Below are 19,467 nucleotides of genomic sequence, written 5' to 3'. Positions count from 1 at the left end.
TCAGTATAACTAACTAATGTAGCTGTAGAACATATGTTCTAAAAAGCAACTAAAGCCCTGATTTAATAGATTCTTTATAGATTCTTTTTAATAATCTGGTGCCATAGGCTATTTGTGTCAGTCCCCGAGCCAACAGTGTTATGCATTTAAGTTTGAGCCAAATTAACTTACCTTCTTTGTTTCACAGGTGCATTGTCCGGTCTAATGTTCAGAGCACCAACGTAGATGCAAAGCTTAGAGGAGGGAGACGGAACCAAAGGGATTCTAACCAGGAAAAGCAAACAGAAGCCTATACCATCAGGTTATACCATCAATACTTTGTACCATCAACTTCAGGCATATTTCTATTTTTCTACTTCAAAGTAAATATAAAACCCCATCTATGGTTGGCATGTATAAACCCATTGACCTAAAGAAAGCTTGCAGCATTGCGGTAATAACATGGAATTGCGAAAAAACAAAAAGGTCACTTAAAAAGTAATGGACACAAAATGGTGCTCCTTATTGCAACACTCAGCACCTTGTACAGGATTAAAAATCCAGCGCTGCCTCAGTGCACTGTTGGTGGGTGTATGGCAGCACTGTGCTTACCATCAACCACAGGGCAGGTGATTTAAGACCTATCAGTGCTCCCTAACTTGCACATATGAATGACAGCATGCAGTGATCTGCACCTGTAGTGTAAAGTGCAGTGCAAGGTGCAAAAAACATGGTAGTTTGCACCCTTTTTTGCACTTTGCATCTGCCCTGATGTCTTGCACCAAATGTCCTAAGGCTGTAGAAATATTACCATCCCACCTCATTAATTAACTACATTTACGGTTACTTTATTCACATTTGCTCTCTAGTTGTCCTAAAGAATCTAAATAGAGGTATCCCTGTGGCAGAAAGGGTTCCTATTTAGATTCTGATTTCATTATTAACTGCCCTCTATTATCTACATTGAGTTAACTTATAAAGCTTGATAAGGAGTTTCAATAATGTTCATGCAATCCAAACTACCCTTTGGCTTTTTACTTGGTACCTCATATAAAACTGTCATGCGATATTCACTAGGTAATATCTGTCCTGAAAGTGCAATAGGTTGGAAGTTACGGCCTCATCTAATGTATTTGCATATCTGGATGATGAGAACTCCATTAGTCCATTTTATTCTGTACTTTGTATCTCACTTACCCTACTGTGGAACCATATAATAATAATCAGCAGCACCCAAGGTGGACATCAATTAAAAATATTTGGCATGATTCACTTAATTGTGCGATGGCTCATAGCCTGCAAAGCAGATAAGGGAGTGTAGAAACGTCATCTCTGTGAAATTAGCTATATTTAGAAACAATCATGATTAATTAGGCTCCATGATTAACTTGGCTAGGGCTGCACTTACCTAGGGTTGGAAAAAGACCATCAAGTTCAACCATTCCAAGTAAACCCAGCACACATATACCTATACTGACCTATCTATCCACTCACATACAGACCCATACCGACCTATCTATCCACTCACATACAGACCCATACTGACCTATCTATACACTCACATACAGACCCATACTGACCTATCTATACACTCACATACAGACCCATACTGCCTATCTATACACTCACATACAGACCCATACTGACCTATCTATACACTCACATACAGACCCATACTGACCTATCTATACACTCACATACAGACCCATACTGACCTATCTATACACTCACATACAGACCCATACTGACCTATCTATACACTCACATACAGACCCATACTGACCTATCTATCCACTCACATACATAGACCCATACTGACCTATCTATCCACTCACATACAGACCCATACTGACCTATCTATCCACTCACATACAGACCCATACTGACCTATCTATCCACTCACATACAGACCCATACTGGCCTATCTATCCACTCACATACAGACCCATACTGACCTATCTATCCACTCACATACAGACCCATACTGACCTATCTATCCACTCACATACATAGACCCATACTGACCTATCTATCCACTCACATACAGACCCATACTGACCTATCTATCCACTCACATACATAGACCCATACTGACCTATCTATCCACTCACATACAGACCCATACTGACCTATCTATACACTCACATACAGACCCATACTGACCTATCTATACACTCACATACAGACCCATACTGACCTATCTATACACTCACATACAGACCCATACTGACCTATCTATACACTCACATACAGACCCATACTGACCTATCTATACACTCACATACAGACCCATACTGACCTATCTATACACTCACATACAGACCCATACTGACCTATCTATCCACTCAGGGCCGGGCCAAGGTATTTTGGCACCCTAGGCAAAGGCTTCAATCAGCGCGCCCCCCCCCCCCCCCAGTCAGAGCATAGTCACGTTTTACCCCACGCGATGCCCAGTCAGACAGAACTAATAAATGCTGCTATCATCAAGCCACATAAAATTATCCCCCTCTATTGCGCCCATGTACCAATGCCAGCAGCCATCCTATTGCCCCCCATCTGTACCTGTGCCAGCAGCAGCCAATCACTTATATTGACCAATATGTCCCCAACCTGCACATAAAAATATCATATTCTGTCCCCAAACCATATGTACCTGTGCCATCAGCAGCCAAGAATTGCCCCTATCTGTTCCTTCCTGTGCCAGCATGTGTCAGAACCGTTTCTCATGCGCTGCTCAGGTACCTCTGCAACGCGCCAGCGCTCCCTGTACTTTGAGTGACGTAACACGCAGGTGTATGGAGGGGCGCCTATGTGCGTGCGTACGCATACGTCACAGCAGGCATAGCGCTGGCTAAGGGAAGGGTGGGGAGTGCTCCCGGGTCCCAGGCCAGCTACCGATTACAGTAAGCAGTACACAACGTACACACATGCTAGAGGCGGGTTGGAGTGGGCTGCGGGCGGTTTATTAAAGGCCAAGACTGCCAAGCAAACTAGTTTTAAAAATAAATAAAACTCCCCCTTAAAGTGCGCCCCTTAGTGATTGCGCCCTAGGCAGGCGCCTACTCTGCCTACCCCTAGTTCCGGCCCTGTATCCACTCACATACATAGACCCATACTGACCTATCTATCCACTCACATACAGACCCATACTGACCTATCTATCCACTCACATACAGACCCATACTGACCTATCTATCCACTCAGATACATAGACCCATACTGACCTATCTATCCACTCACATACAGACCCATACTGACCTATCTATACACTCACATACAGACCCATACTGACCTATCTATACACTCACATACAGACCCATACTGACCTATCTATCAACTCACATACAGACCCATACTGACCTATCTATACACTCACATACAGACCCATACTGACCTATCTATACACTCACATACAGACCCATACTGACCGATCTATACACTCACATACATAGACCCATACTGACCTATCTATCCACTCACATACAGACCCATACTGACCTATCTATCCACTCACATACATAGACCCATACTGACCTATCTATACACTCACATACAGACCCATACTGACCTATCTATACACTCACATACAGACCCATACTGACCTATCTATACACTGACATACATAAACCCATACGGACCTATCTATAAACTCACATACAGACCCATACTGACCCATCTATACACTCACATACAGACCCATACTGACCTATCTATACACTCACATACAGACCCATACTGACCTATCTATCCACTCACATACAGACCCATACTGACCTATCTATCCACTCACATACAGACCCACACTGACCTATCTATACACTCACATACAGACCCATACTGACCTACCTATCCACTCACATAGAGACCCATACTGACCTATCTATACACTCACATACATAAACTATATATACCAACATCAATACTAACTGTAGATATTAGTATCACAATAGCCTTGGGTACTATGCTTGTTCAAGAACTCATCCAGGCCCCTCTTAAAGGCAATAATAGAATCTGCCATTACCACATCACTAGGAAGGGCCTTCCCCAACCTCACTGCCCTCACCGTGAAAACCACCTGCGCTGCTTCAAATGGAAGCAGCGTTCCTCTTATCTAAATAGTGCCCTTAAGTCTTCCCATATTTCACCTGTTCAGATAATCAGAAGCCAAACAGGAAGAAAAAATGCTGAGCTGTGTAAAGACAGTTCCCATAATGCCTCACTCCTGCACAGACACCCAGACCAAGTGAACATGCTCAGTTAGTTACACTATGGGGCTGATTTACTTACCCACGAACGGGTCGAATGGAGTCCGATTGCGTTTTTTTCGTAATGATCGGTACTTTGCGATTTTTTCGTATGTTTTGCGATTTTTTCGGATTCTTTACGAATTTTTCGGATCCAATACGATTTTTGCGTAAAAACGCGAGTTTTCCTATCCATTACGAAAGTTGCGTAAAAAGTTGCGCATTTTGCGTAGCGTTAAAACTTACGCGAAAAATGCGCAACTTTTCGCGTAAGTTTTAACGCTACGCAAAATGCGCAACTTTTTACGCAACTTTCGTAATGGATACGAAAAACTCGCGTTTTTACGCAAAAATCGTATTGGTAACGAAAAATTCGTACAGAATCCGAAAAAATCGCAAAACATACGAAAAAGTCGCAAAATGTTCGTTTTCAAGTCGGAACTTTTCCAATTCGGGTCGGATTCGTGGGTTAGTAAATCAGCCCCTATGAGTCAGCTTCCTGCTGATTGGCTCAGATCCACATTCCTAAGGGGGAGGAGTGAGTTCTTAGCATTCTTGAGGGAGGGGGAGCAGGAGAGAGCAGAGAACAGAGAACAGAAAGCTGTGTGTCTCTGGCACAGGAATTACAGACACAAGAAATCTTTTTTCAGAGAAGTCAGTGCAGCGTTTCTGTGAGTGCTTATGGCTGTATTTACATAGACCTTTCTGATAAAGCTTACTTAGTTTTTACCTTTCTTTCTCCTTTAATTGATTCTTTTTCCAGCCCTCTGTTGGTAACATCACAGAGTGAATCATCAGCTTTAAAATGTAATTAAATATAGTATTTGAATGTCAGTTCCTCACCTTACATACAATATGTCACACTAAACTCTCCCTCATACTTTAATCTAAAAATACATTGACTTTTGACAAGTAACTAAATCCAATCCTGAACTATTTGCCAATGAGAATGAACTTGCTAGGGATTTGGGGAAAATCATTCTAATAGGAGGGTGGTGAGTTTTTCAGACAAGAACAGTTATTTTTATGCAGTAAGCATAGAGAGGAGCAGGCAGAACTGGGAAGCAGCAGGCATACAGACAGGGAGAGGCAGGGAAAGCTTAGAAGCAGGACAGACTCAGGACAAGAACAGGACCAGCCAGGACTGAGGCAAGGCAGGACTGGAGCAGGAACAGGCAATAGGAGCAAGAGCTGGGAACTAGCCATAATGCTCAGGCTTGGTACTTGATACTCACCAAACAAATTCACACAAGTTCAGTGGAAGGGCTAAGTATACTACCCCCCCCCAACCCCCCTTTACCAAACCATGTTTGGTAATTCTATGGGATTCTTACCTTTCCCTATCTGATTGTGTTTCATTTGAATCTAAAAAGTCTTTGACAAAGCCCATTTCATGTGAAATGCCTGGAAGGTGCCTAGCTTTAATAAAAAATGTTACGGCAGTGTCTTGAGCTGTATTTTAGGTATAGTAATTTTGCGCTCATGTTCTGTGAAGGTAGGTCCCAGCTAGACAGCAGATCTTTTATTTGGGATTTAAACATTTATATATGTGAGATACTGTACATAAAAGTAGATAATAAGTAGATAATAAGTGTTCATATATTTTTCTCTATTAGTTTCCAACTGTCAAGGATGAAGGTAGACCAAGGATAAAACTGGCTGTCCAAGATTGCAGAATAAACCATTTGTTTTGGCGAATCTTCTGACATGTGGGGTTTTTGTGGGGGTTTTTAACCTTTAACATCACCCTGATGTGAGGAACTGGAAATTACTAACTTAGCCAGGTAAGTACAGGTAAAATCATATATACCCCAGATGCCAAGTGGAAAAAGCATGCAGGTTGCATCCATTTTTTGCACTTTGCACCCTGCCCTGCATTTTGTAAACTATCATAAGGCCTGTGTAAGCCCAGGGCCGTGTTTATATATAGGCCCCCAAGGGCAGCAGTTTTAGGTGGGTGGCCCCCAGAACACTAAAAAAAAGAAAAATTCAGATTGTGGTCAAATCCAGTGGCAGAACTTGGGAGTGGAGGGGGGTACCTTGGGGGCTTATAGTCAGCACATGCACTTCTCTAATGTGTCTTCTGCTAATGTGTCCATTAACAAGTGCCGTTGGACACTTTCTGGTCTTGCCTTGGGCAGCATGGACCCAAAGTACATCATTATGTAAGTCAACTGTTCAGACAAGAGATTTGCTTATTTTAAAAATTCTGACATATACAATTTAAGAAAAGTTCTACACTGTAAAATAGAAAAATAATTTATAAAAAGACAGGGAGTACAGGTGCCAGGTTTCAGCATTGCCCTAAATATAGCCAGATCATCTAGAAACATGAATACAAGTTTTCTCTCCTATGGATCCCTGTTGTAGCACACTATAAGGTGCAGTAATTTCCCCACCAATGTGGCCTTATATTATCATTTCATCTAACTCCACTTTATCTGTCTTTATGTGTTTTTGCACTTGGCCCATTTCACTTCAGTGGGTTAATGAAACTGGGTCAGATAATTGCAAAGAGTAACTGTTTTTAGCATTAATTCCTCTAAGCCTTGCTTAGATCATTTCCTTTCCTATGTCCCAGGTCACAGCAGCAAACTGTCAAGTCCAAAACCTCTTGTGACCCAGCCTACTTTAATAGCTGATCTCCCCAATAAACACACGTTGTATTTCCTTTGATCCAACTTATGGTAAGTTATAGAGGACCACCAGAACAGACCAGCAGATCATGCCTGTACAAGTTTACACAAGCCATTGTATTCATATATTACAGTTACATTATACTGCAAATAAATATGCATTTTAAAGCGTGCATTAAACATAGAAATAAGTCCAAAGTTATATATTACTTTGAAATATCTGGTACATATTCTATAAGGGTCATTTACTACTTGCAGGGCAGGGTGCAAAGAGTGAAAAACTGTGGCAATTCGCCATGCTTTCTGTACTTTACTCCCTGCCTGAAGGTAGCAGACATTCTGCAGGTCTCTACACTATGGTTTGGAGGGCAGAGACTTACATTTGCCCAACGAATACAGTCCTACTTGCATTTGGCATCACTTTATTCATGAGGGGCAGCCAGGAGGAAGCACATAGGTGTCCCCTCTTCCACCCCTAGCTTGTGTTATTTAGGCATGCATGTTTGGGATTGCCAAGAGGCCAGGCAGCCTTGTGGCTATGTTTTTATACAGTGATTAGTGCAAAGCGCATCCAGACCCTGGACAGAAGTGCTCTCTGTTGGAAACGTCAGATGACTTATTTCCTGGCCTTAACAAAGAAAAGCAACATCTGAAGAGCTTCCTCATTGCTTCTGAAATTTTCTCCCAACTGTCAGCTTAGTCTGCAGAAATGACCAGCAGGTGGTGCTGTTGTTTCAGTTTCCTTTGGGAAAGTTCTGAAGGGGGGAGGGTCCACGCAGGTCCTGGTTGAATGGGTGAGGCTTTTTTTTACCCTTTTTAGTGGAAAGCATTTTTTTTGTGCGCGTCAAATTGGGCACGGGCACGTAAAAAAAAACCAGGGCGACAAAAAAATAGCTGCGGCGACAGAAAATATATGCGGGCAACCAAAAAATAGCCGCGGACGACAAAAAAAAAATAAAAAATTGCGTGACAAATGTGTTTCGCGAAATTTTCGCCAGGCATGAGTCTGCTCAGTTTGCTTCTCTCTTGCTTTTCCTGCTCCCCCTCCCATCAGAATTTTCTCCCTCTCCCATAAGCATTTGCTCCCCATCCCAACTGTGTTTTGTGATCTGAGCTACCAGCAGCTAGAGCTGCAGCATGGAAGCTATGGAGACCAAGCTAAAATGGCAGGTGCTATCTAAAACAAATAGAGGGAGTTTCTAGGCCTGCTTACTCAGGTATAGCAAAACTTTCTGCAGAATAAATTTAGTGTTCTAGATTGCACTATTGTGACTAATCTATTGGCAGTAAAATGCCTTTCCTTCTCCTTTAATGTAGAAATGGACTAATGTGTACTTCATTAATTCCAGACATGCCAGTAAGATCACTACAAAAATTGATAAATTGATAGTACTTAACCACTAAACTTTAAACTATTAGGCGGGGGTGCAATGAAGTTGTTGTCTATATGTATTTTTGTGGTCACAACCTCATTGCACCCCCGCCTAATGGCTTAAAATTTTGTGGTTGAGCACAACTTTCCCTTTTTTGGTATAGTTTATACAGGAGCAGTGGGCAGCTCTATGTTGTAGCTCCCACCCTTTCCAGCTACAGTCAGATGATCCCAGTGAAGCCAATAAAAAGGCAACCATTTGAGGGTTTTAACCTTGAAAACAAATAAGTTGCAGATAATAATCAGTCCCTATGTCAGTCTCTCTTTGACTCCCTTTGCCTTGATCAAGCTGCTGTAATTGGAAACTTGGAAAATATTGGAAACTTGCTTAGAATTATGTATTTTTTATATTAGGCATACATTTTTTTGGGGTTGACATGTTCTGAAACATACTAAGGCGCATGAGCACAGATTTTAGCCATGCATAAACAGGTACACAATTCTAAACTATGTAACTGATCTCTGTATGTGATTACATTTGGCATATATAGTCGGAACATTTCAAAATTAGAAAAAACTTGGTATATACAAATGTATCACTGAATTTTGACAGAGGATTGAAGAAGCTGAAAATAAATTAGTTACAAGTTCTGAAAACAGATATAACTATTGAATTTATTATTTGGCTACACTCTGGTCTAGGGGCCTAAACAAAGCGTATCTATCTCCCCACAAGTGAAGAAAGATGGATTTTGAGAAACAAAACACCACAGAGGATAAGTTTGTGTAGCACTTGATCAAAAGTGGGTTTAGAAAAAACATGTTTAATCAGAAAAATTAAAGAGATTATTATTCTACTACTAGTACATGGAACTAGCCATAAAGTCAGATGTTTTTAAAATAAATTGCAGTACTGTGAGCAACCACTGAATGGCAGCACAGCCTTACATATTGCATACTTCCAATATATTGGGGTTGAAAATGCTTATTTTGGATTGAACCCCACTAAATTGTACTGCATTCAGAGCAGACAATCGGGAGTCTGCATCCAAGATAAAACACTTTTTTAATGAGCATTTAATGTACTTTAAATACTGCAAGATGGATTCTGCGCTAAAAAATATATGTACCAGTTGTCCATCCTTCAATTTTGCACTGATACAGCTCCCAAATGTGTATCACATTGTCCTGGGCCTCACTGTTCCAACCTGACAACAGGAATGTTGAAAGAAGCCAAAAGTCCAAATATAAAGGAAAGTTTCACTTTGATACTGCAATACTGACAATTAATGAATGATCACAGTTTTTATTTGATAAACCTGCTGCTGTGTCATCATGGGTAATTTACTGCCAGAGACAGGTATATATCAGTCAGAGTATATATTCTCTTAAAATCATTTTGAGAACCCAAACACCACAGAGAATAAACATCCTCGGGCCTATGAAGCAGTTAAACTGGGTTGCTTTATACAATAAAACCAGCATAAATACAATTAAATGTTAAAATCCCTTTAGTAGTGAGCAGACATGACTGACAGGTGCTCAGGTTTTCCAGTGTGCCTCTGGAATAAGAAATTACCTCTCATCACTGATCATTTACTACAGTAAATATTATAAATGATAATCTTATGTGTACATTGCTGATGTTGCCAGTATGTGTATATACTGGATGTACATAGTGCCACGTTTTGTATGTAGAAATCCCTTCTGCTTTGCAGGTTGTTAATTCTATTAGTCAAATATCCTTGCAACTCCCATTGACTTCTATAGAAACTCGCAAGCTTTTAAATGGCGAGTTCCATACTTGGATGATTGAGTGACAAAAGCCCATTTACGATCAGAACTATGAGAACAATAGATTTTATGGAAAACCACGGCTGGATTGCAAACTTTCTATATTTTAAATTCTAAATTTAGAGGCTCCAAACTCAAGTCATTTTAAATAAAACCTTAAGCTCATTAAATTTCCAGTTAGGTTTGGGTGCTCAAGCCCCAAATCGTTTGCTTAAAGGAGAAGGAAAGGTAAAAACTAAGTAAGCTTTATCAGAAAGGTCTATGTAAATACAGCCATAAGCACTCACAGAAATGCTGTACTGCTGAGTTCTCTGTCAAAAGATTTGTTGTGTCTGTAATTTATGTGCCACAGACACGCAGCTTTCTGCACTCTCCTGCTCCCGCCTCCCTCAAGAATGCTAAGAACTCACTCCCCCCCTTAGGATTGTGGATCTGAGCCAATCAGCAGGAAGCTGACTCATAGGGGCACATTCATGAAACGTGAGTTCGAATCCCAACTGGGACAAATTTAGATTGGATACGAAAACCTCTGAAGATCGCAAATATCACAATTAATTTAGAAACTATGTAACTAAATGTCCCAATCCTATTCTCCCTTTGTTTACAACCCTATTCACAATATACAGTTGCTTACATAAGGTGAAAAATAATAAGTTTGAAGCATAACGGCCCTAAGGTGTCGTGTCTAAACATGACAACTCACATCCCACCTAACATTTAATCCATTTGGTGGATTGCAAACTTTGCAACCTTCCAGGTCAGCCAATATCATGAGCTTTACAATAGACATGAAATAGTCATCAGTTAAATGTTTTTCTGACTCCAGAAAGACAATCATCTTTAAAGGAAACAGTAAAAGGTATGAAAGTAAATACATTTGTAACATTTCATCAGGTGAAGAAGAATATAACTTCCTCACTGAAAGCAATTACTTGAGACAGAGCCGGCTGAATAAGGAGATTTTCTGAAGCTGGGACCATTCTCATATTGCCTAGACAAGACTACCTTAAATGGCTGGCTGCAGCCAAAATGTGAAGGGTTTTTATCGACACTGAGCTGTTTGTATAACAACAGATGGGATGCTTATGTGCAGATAAGGTTCCTAGAGTGTATAAGAGAGTTTTCTTTCTTCCAGTTTCAGAGAAATGTGAAAGAGAGACCTTCATAAGTCAAGGTTGTATCTTTTGCAAATCATTACTGATTCATTCAGACAATGCAACAACTTTTGCATGCATCAACTGGCAGGGAAGTAAAAGACAACTGATGATATGGGCAGAAGATCATTTAAACAATGTCTTGGCAGTCCCCATAAAGGTATCGAACATAACTTTAGAGCAGGAAACAGGTGAATCAAGGCAAATTAAGTGCAAACAAGGAATTATTTTTAAATGTTGGCAACCAGGTGAAGTCTACTGCTCGCAGATCTAATGGCCCCCAGGCACAACACCAACTACCAAGACTTTGCTCACAAAAGACAAAATTGACAACCCAGTGGAAAGAATATGGTTTGCAGATCAGAATGTCCAGAGGTAAGTTCTGGAAACTTCTCTTACTATATTAGTGGGATTTGAGATGCCCAAATCTAAAACTTTAGAGAATACTTGGTCTCTCAAATAAGTTAATATTCACATTGATACAATGCAGAAAGGCATTTACTTCAAAAATATACAATTCGGAATATGGAGAATCTTTCAAGACTGGTGCGCAACTAATGATCATATAGAAAAAAAATCAAAAGATATATCTAAGCTGTTTTAAAGATCCAACCATCTGTAAGAAACAATACTTCCAGTATTAAGTTCAGTTAAGATTCTGAAATTCTTATGGTTGGAAGCAATCAGCTCAGCCAGAAGAGTAGATGAATTTCAGGCCATAGCAGTGCATGCTCCTTACACAACAACCTTCTTTGCTACCTGAATAGTCTTCAGACCTCTCTTGTGCTTTAGACCTATACTTTAAAGCACAAAGCTCTGCCTCCTTAAGTATACTAAGCTTTCTTTCTCATTTGATTAGGAAGCCGGTCAACGAGCTGTGTACTGTGCATGCTTAATCGATTGCTGCTAATGTTACAAGTTGGAGATGGGAAGGTGAGGCAGGGGCTGTTACAAGATGGAGCCGGCGTAGACCAGATGGGACCAGACAGGATGGAGCAGGCGTAGACCAGATGGGACTAGACAGGACAGGACGGAATGGGCGTAGACCAGACAGGACAAGACAGAGCGGGCATAGACCAGACAGGACAGGACGGAGCGGGCGTAGACCAGACAGGACAGGACGGAGTGGGCGTAGACCAGACGGGACCAGACAGGACAGGACGGAGCGGGCGTAGACCAGACAGGACAAGACAGAGCGGGTGTAGACCAGACAGGACAGGATGGAGCGGGCATAGACCAGACAGGACAGGACGGAGCGGACGTAGACCAGACAGGACAAGACAGAGCGTGTGTAGACCAGACAGGACAGGATGGAGCGGGCGTAGACCAGACAGGACAGGACGGAGCGGGCGTAGACCAGACGGGACCAGACAGGACAGGATGGAGTGGGCGTAGACCAGACGGAACCAGACAAGACAGGATGGAGTGGGCGTAGACCAGACAGGACAAGACGGAGCGGGCATAGACCAGACGGGACAAGACAGGACAGAGCGGGCGTAGACAGGACAGGACGGAGCGGGCGTAGACCAGACAGGACAAGACGGAGCAGGCATAGACCAGACAGGACGGAGCGGGCGTAGACCAGACGGGACCAGACAGGACAGGACGGAGCGGGCGTAGACCAGACTGGATAAGACGGAGCGGGCGTAGACCAGATGGAACCATACAAGACAGGACGGAGCGGGCGTAGACCAGATGGGACCAGACAGGACAGGATGGGACAGAGTGGGCAAAAGCAAAGATCAGGAGTGAGGAGCAAGGAGCGAGAACAGGAACAAGACAAATAAGCAAGGAAAACAAGGCTAAGGAGCAAAGGAGCAAGATGAAGGAGCAGAGAAGCATGACAAAGAGCCAGAACAGGAAACACAAACTAGGGACAGGCCACAGTGCTTAATGTAAACCAATGTTCAGACCATGTGTGTGAGAAGGGCTGGGCTTAAATAGGGCAGAGTCAGCCCTGATTGGCTGACCCCACCTAGCCAATAAGGCTGCTGGGGTGATGTTACCAAGCCCAGGACACAGGTGAAAGGAAACACAAGGCAATCACCTCTTACCGGCTGCTCTCCTGGCTCAATGGTTAGGGAGAGCAGCCAACAACCAGGAGGTCCTGGTATCAAACCCCAGCAGACCCTTACAACTAAAGCAGGAGGCAGAAAGCCAAGTAGACAGCTCATATCATGATCAGGTGCTATACGCAAACCTACTTTGGTATGGTTTTCTTATTCACTGGCTGGATTGTTTTGCTCCTACAATGATGAGAAAATTGTTTTGTACAAACATTTCAAGAACAAGTTTACAGATAAATCTGTAAAAAACGGTCTGTAGTTTGGAATCTGATCCGCTAATATCCTGGCTTCTGCTTTAAAAACCCAGTGGGTGAGCGTTAGCCAATAGGATAAACCCATGTAAGTAGGATTTTCTTGGAGCTCTTTGGGATTAGTTCCCAGAAGAACAAATTTAGTGTGTTATAAAAATATATGTATATGATGAGCAGCTCAGTCCACTGCTTATACTGTTAATTGCTGAAGAATTATGAAAGGTCACAAAGAACAACAACAATGAAATAGATATTTTACCTTCCTCTTTTTCATCTGCTCTGTGGTCATCTTTTAATCATGTCAACATTAGCAGGTTATCTCAATCAATCCTATATTGGAGAGACAAGTGGGCTAGGCCCTGTAGTCCTTCCTTGTTAACAATACTTGTAGCACATTCCATTTTGGTAGTGCCATCTCTATTTACCACAGTATATAGGCTGTTGCTAATAACATATTAATTGATTGATTGATTTAGATTGGTACATGTATTATTTCTTATAATTTGTTATGGTTGATATTCTTTGAAGAAAGCTGCAAAAAGTGACACCAGGGTCAGGATATAATGGTAGCAGGACATGATAAATTAAGGTAATATTGCAGGGGGTAAAGATTTGCTTGGGTAAACTGCATTTATCAATCCTTAAATGACCTGCGAAAACAAATGTTTGCTAGGAGCCCTATGACCACTGACATGTAAGCTCAGCTTGCTGGCCCCAATACACGTATCATAGCTAATATTTCTCTTAACGGCAGACCTTTGAAGCTGAAAGTATTGATGTTGGCAAGACCATTCCTGACTTTTCTGAGAAAAAGCAATGCTCATCTACTATGTGTTCCAGGTTTTGCGGCCAGTGGGAAATAACACACAAATCCTATTCCAAATAATTGGGATTTTGCACATCTAAGAGATAAAGATCTTGAAACAGAAAGCCCTCATTTATTGTTCAGAGGCTACAGAATAAGTGGCCAAATACCAGCTGATAGATGGTAAATACTACAGGGATTGGATATAGGTTAGGTGTAGTTAGGCAATAGGTTTCTATGAAGCCAATAAAACATTAGAGGAATGATCTTGCAATGACACGTTGAACCACTTACTAATTACCAATAACTGCAGAATGAATCTTTTGTGTAATGAACCTTTAATGACTCTTTGGTTGAACGAGCGTTTCGTTTAAATGAGACCTTGTGTTTATTCTCACATTACAACTATTAGATAGAGTGGGAGATATGAAATAGATATACTGTATAAAAGATTCAAGAATTACTAATAGAGCACAACATAGCCCTTTACACTGGTGACATTATGCTGACCTAAATTTGTTGTTACGGCAACAACCTCACTTTAATAAAGTCTCTAGCTATAAAGCTAGCCAACCAAATCTCAAATTTTACCTATATGTATCCTACCTGGTAATCTGATGGAGACAGGAAACACTTTCATATCTGGGCAGCACACATATGATACCACTCACATAAAATATGAGTATCCTAAACTGATTTCTAGCATCACTCAACAAATGGACCATTACATGTCTCAGTGCTTGGAAGAACAGTAAATATGGTCATTCTAGTTAGACTTCTATATCTATTCGGAACTATACCTACAGGTGTGCCCAATTAATTTTTCCAGAAGACATAAGCATTAGCAATTAACAATAGGAACGGACAGAATCCAAGAGTTAATTTATATCCAACAACATCAAAGGCTAGGCAACGTAGGATTCCAAAATATAAAAAAAACACTAATGCCACAGTTGTAGACCAAAAGACAAGCTGTAATTAACCATGTAAGAGTAAACTGTGGTTATAAATATAACAAGAAACACTTAGGGGCAGATTTATCCAAATATGAGATTAGAGCTCACCACTGAAAAACTCACCCACTCTTTATTCATTCCCATATGATTTTTAGAAGCAAATTTATCAAATCGTGAACTCTAACTTTCACCCATTGATAAATACGCATCTAAAACACAGTGACAATGAATAAAAAACTGTCCTAAGCGGGCAGAGACCCCCAAATCACTTCTTTAAATATACAACTCTTGCCTGTCACCACTGCATCCTTAAAATCTAAAGAAGACCTTGATAAACCAAACCCTTACTAAATTTGCAGCACCATTGTTCCCCTTGGAAGCAATATAACTTATTGTTATACGTATTTCAGCCCTGAACCGTATAAACTGTCAGGAAAGCAGTAATATAATAATCACATTATAAACTAAAGCAAAAATTATTTTCAGTTGGTGTAAAATGTTGCATATTTCCCTCAAAGTACCCTATGGCAAACCTAATAAGGCCAGGGGCAAAGGAACTAGGTTATCCAACTGTATGACCATCACTATTGCCCTACATTTACTACTGAACTATTCAATCCTATGTGTAGAAGGCATCCCAAATTATTTATTATTATTTATTGTTATTCTCTTGAAAAAATCTATTAAGCAGTGATAAAGTCATTTCTCAGGTTCCTATTTTAGGTTATGGCAGGAGCCAGGGTAGATAACACAAGGTCAATGTTACCTTGTGCAATTTTCTGATGTTTCAATAAATTCTAGGCAATGTGTCAGCAGCGACCAGAGGTTTATGTTGGTAGTGTTTAGCATAGCATGGTCAGTAATAAAGTGCCAACTTTTTCTTTCGTTTTTTTGTTTTACGATTACATATCCTGCTATGATGATGTGGAAGAGCAAAATAGAAGGACATAGAATATTTATTGCACACTATTACAATGGTTTAGCCACATTTTCTACCCCCAAGGCAAGAAAAAAAGAAACAAAGTTCCATATTATGAATAAAGCAGAAGGCATCTTCTTGTGCTACCTCTGGCATGTATTTATGCAGCTTTAGGGAATAATGATCATGCCACTATAGGCACAAGGGTAAAAAGTGCTGTACCGTGGAAGGACTCAACATTTGGCGCCATTATTCATTGAGAACCTTTGTTATTCGGCTGGAAACTACAGACCTTTAAGCTTGATTGACATTTTTTACACTTGTGCGGAATAAACTCTTCAAGCTTCATTTGTTAATAGTCCTTTCACAACCAGTTATGGCACAAGCATGGCACATTGCATTCTTTGTTTATCCAATACTGATGAATGGATCTAGCAAATGTGATATGATTTTTGGTAGGTCAGTGATATATGTAATTCACATAAGTATGCACATATAATACATGTGTGTCATTTTTTGACAACAGGATTTGTTCACTGTATTTGCTTATTCACTAAATACTTAGGTGTCATAAGCAAGGTAGTGACTGAGAAGGGGTGAGTCGATGCACAGCTGTTTTTCCTTCACCACTTTTGGGTCAATGAAAAAAACAATGTTTGGTTAGGTACAGATAGATATCTATCTATCTATCTGTAACTTCCTAATTTATTGCTTGTGAACACTTCTCTCTGATCTAACAGTATAAATGTTGTGCCATTCCAGTTCTCATTTGTATTTTGCCTGATGAAGGGGCCTTGCAATATATTTTTATTGTTAGCCAATATAGGTATCATTTCTACAATACTCTTGTATTTGTGTTTTTTTTATTATTTTTGACACTGGCTAACACAGTACTACAGTTTTTGTTTTGTGGTTAGGTATGTAAAGCCCAATTTTACAGAAAAACTGTTGTTGTTTTAGCTACAACTGAAGATAGCGACAAGGGTAACATTGCCCTAACCAGCAGAATTACTGCTAGGCCCCCTCAGCCACTGCTTATTGACCCTTAAGTGGGCCAACCTTACCCAATTGCATTTTAGGTTTGATATTTTTCTAGCAAGGTCTGCAGCTGCCAGCATTAATTTATTCCATTAAATCCCATTCTCAGCCTGAAAATTATAGGCCTGTTAATTTGACATCTGTAGTTATTTGCCAAACTAGAAGCTTTTGTAGGGGAAAATAAAGGCTATAATATTGCAATACATAATGTGGGGATTCACAAAAGTGGTGATATTGAGACAAAAAAAATGTGGAGAAAGATGTGTTGGATTTTCCAACTTATTCACAAATCTCCATCTTTGTGAATTTGTCTTTTAAACAGACATTTTTCAGATTTTGTCTTTTAGATGATATTTTACCAATATTTTTTATAAATTTATCTTTAGCTCCTATTAAATTTGTTGGTCTACCATCAAACCCAGTCCCACATCTACATGAGCCTTGTAATTTAATTTGCTCATCCTAGTTTGCCTAGGAAAACTATACATCACCTTTTTCATGACAAGCTGGGATTTGTATTTGTTTCTACATTTTTAGTAATTTCACTTATGTTACAAGATTTAAGGGTCTAAATATCTTCTTCATGGGAAGAAGTGAATCAAGGGCCCACCCATTTTCCACCTAATCTGCCACCCGCCATTTTCAAAATGAAATATAACTATGTCAGATCAATTCTAAGCTCTTCTGTTGTGCTTTGTTTTATTCAGTCTCCATTTCATCTCTCTTGTAGGGGCACCATTGGGGGATCACTTTTAGTTTTAGCAGCAGTGCCTCCTCTTTAATCACTTCACTGAGGCTTGCCTCATTTTATCTGTGCCCCCATAGCATGTCCAGAGCTACAGAAATGCTTGACAGCATTGGCCCCCACCTTTAGCTGTGTTCCCAGCAGCCATCTTGGTGATCAGCAAACAGTACATGTACCTTGGTACCCAAACTGGGATATTGGAGTATAAGGTTTGTGATGCAATGAAATGTGGCAATGCCACATATCTTCACAATTTGGTTTTACTGATTTTAGTATCACACATAACATGAAATTAAATCCACATTGGAAAAACCTTTAGGTAGGTAGCCAATAGCTTTCCAACAATGGATGGAACTTAAAGAATAGTCACAAAATATCCAGCAACACAGGAGTTAAACATGCCCACCACAATACAACCCAGTACTTTTTGGCCAGCGGTGCAAGCAGTCCTTAAAGGAGAAGGAAAAAAACCTCTCTTGATCTTTGGATCTTGTTAATAGCTCTCCAATCTCTTTGCTTTCTCTAATCCACTTGAGCCCTTAGTATACTACTAACTACTACCCTCTTCCTCTCTTATGCTGACTTTTTGGACTCCCTACTATCTGGTGTTTGGCACAGAATTCTACAGAAACTTGTGTTACCAATGAGCAGCTTTTGACACCATTAATCACCATCTCCTCCTCCAGCCTATCTATTATCTTGTCTTTGTGACATTGCCCAGACATGGTTTTACTCTTTGAATGACATTTTCAGTGTCCCCAACAATGCAAAATCATCTTCTCCCTTACCTCTCTCGCTGTTGGGGTTCCTCAGGTCTCTGTCCTACAACTAATCAGCTCATTTGGTTTCTAATACAACCTTTATGTACCAAATCAAGCCTTTTTTTCTTTGTAAGCCATTTATATTTCAATGCCTCAATGCTATCCAACACTTTAACACCATCCAAACACTTAACACACCAAAAATGCCTATTACTGTTAACAACATCACGAATGCCCCATCCCCTGAAGCCTGGTACCATGGACTTATATATAAATACTGTATATGGTAATATTGCCCTTTTTCTTTTTAATATTCCTGTGATGTTTTTTGCAAGTTCTGTGAGTGACACTAATTTTTATTTTTAGTTAGCTTAATTAAAGGAGAATAAGATACTTTAGCTGTGAAAGTTGTTTTTTTGTTATATTTTTTGATTGGTCAAAATTTAAATACTAAAGTTCATTTCCCTTGTCCTTTTGTGCAACAAGTGGCTCCAGTCATTATCCTTATTGAGCCTTCTGCCGCGGGTACCAAGTTCGAGAGGTGAATGGCTCTGTGTTATTTTAGCAATCAAAACAGATAATAAAACCTAATGCTAAACAAGTGCAGCTGAAAAACACCAATTTGGCAGTGGCATCTGAAATGACGCTGCTGACTTGAAATCAACTTGGCAAATCAGCTTAGTTATTCCAACGACATTATTGTTTTAAAGAGTTTGTAAATGTGGTATTAACTTAAATATTTTCTCT

General features: G+C 40.3%; 1 long non-coding RNA gene across 2 annotated transcripts in view; it reads left to right on the top strand.

Moving 5' to 3' along the window:
• LOC105946557 overlaps positions 1-5,921 on the top strand; it is a 37,811-nt gene extending 31,890 nt beyond the window's left edge. For both annotated transcript variants that reach the window (XR_004221369.1, XR_004221368.1), the window contains exons 5-6: positions 188-301; positions 5,840-5,921. This is a non-coding gene — a long non-coding RNA (uncharacterized LOC105946557). The remainder of the gene's footprint in view (positions 1-187; positions 302-5,839) is intronic.
• Positions 5,922-19,467: the final 13,546 nt, after the last annotated feature.

This window comes from Xenopus tropicalis, chromosome 2, assembly GCF_000004195.4.
Source record: "Xenopus tropicalis strain Nigerian chromosome 2, UCB_Xtro_10.0, whole genome shotgun sequence".
In the NCBI taxonomy this organism is placed as follows: domain Eukaryota; kingdom Metazoa; phylum Chordata; class Amphibia; order Anura; family Pipidae; genus Xenopus; species Xenopus tropicalis.
The sequence above is the reverse complement of the archived record's forward strand: the minus strand, read 5'-3'. Positions and strand labels throughout refer to the sequence as shown.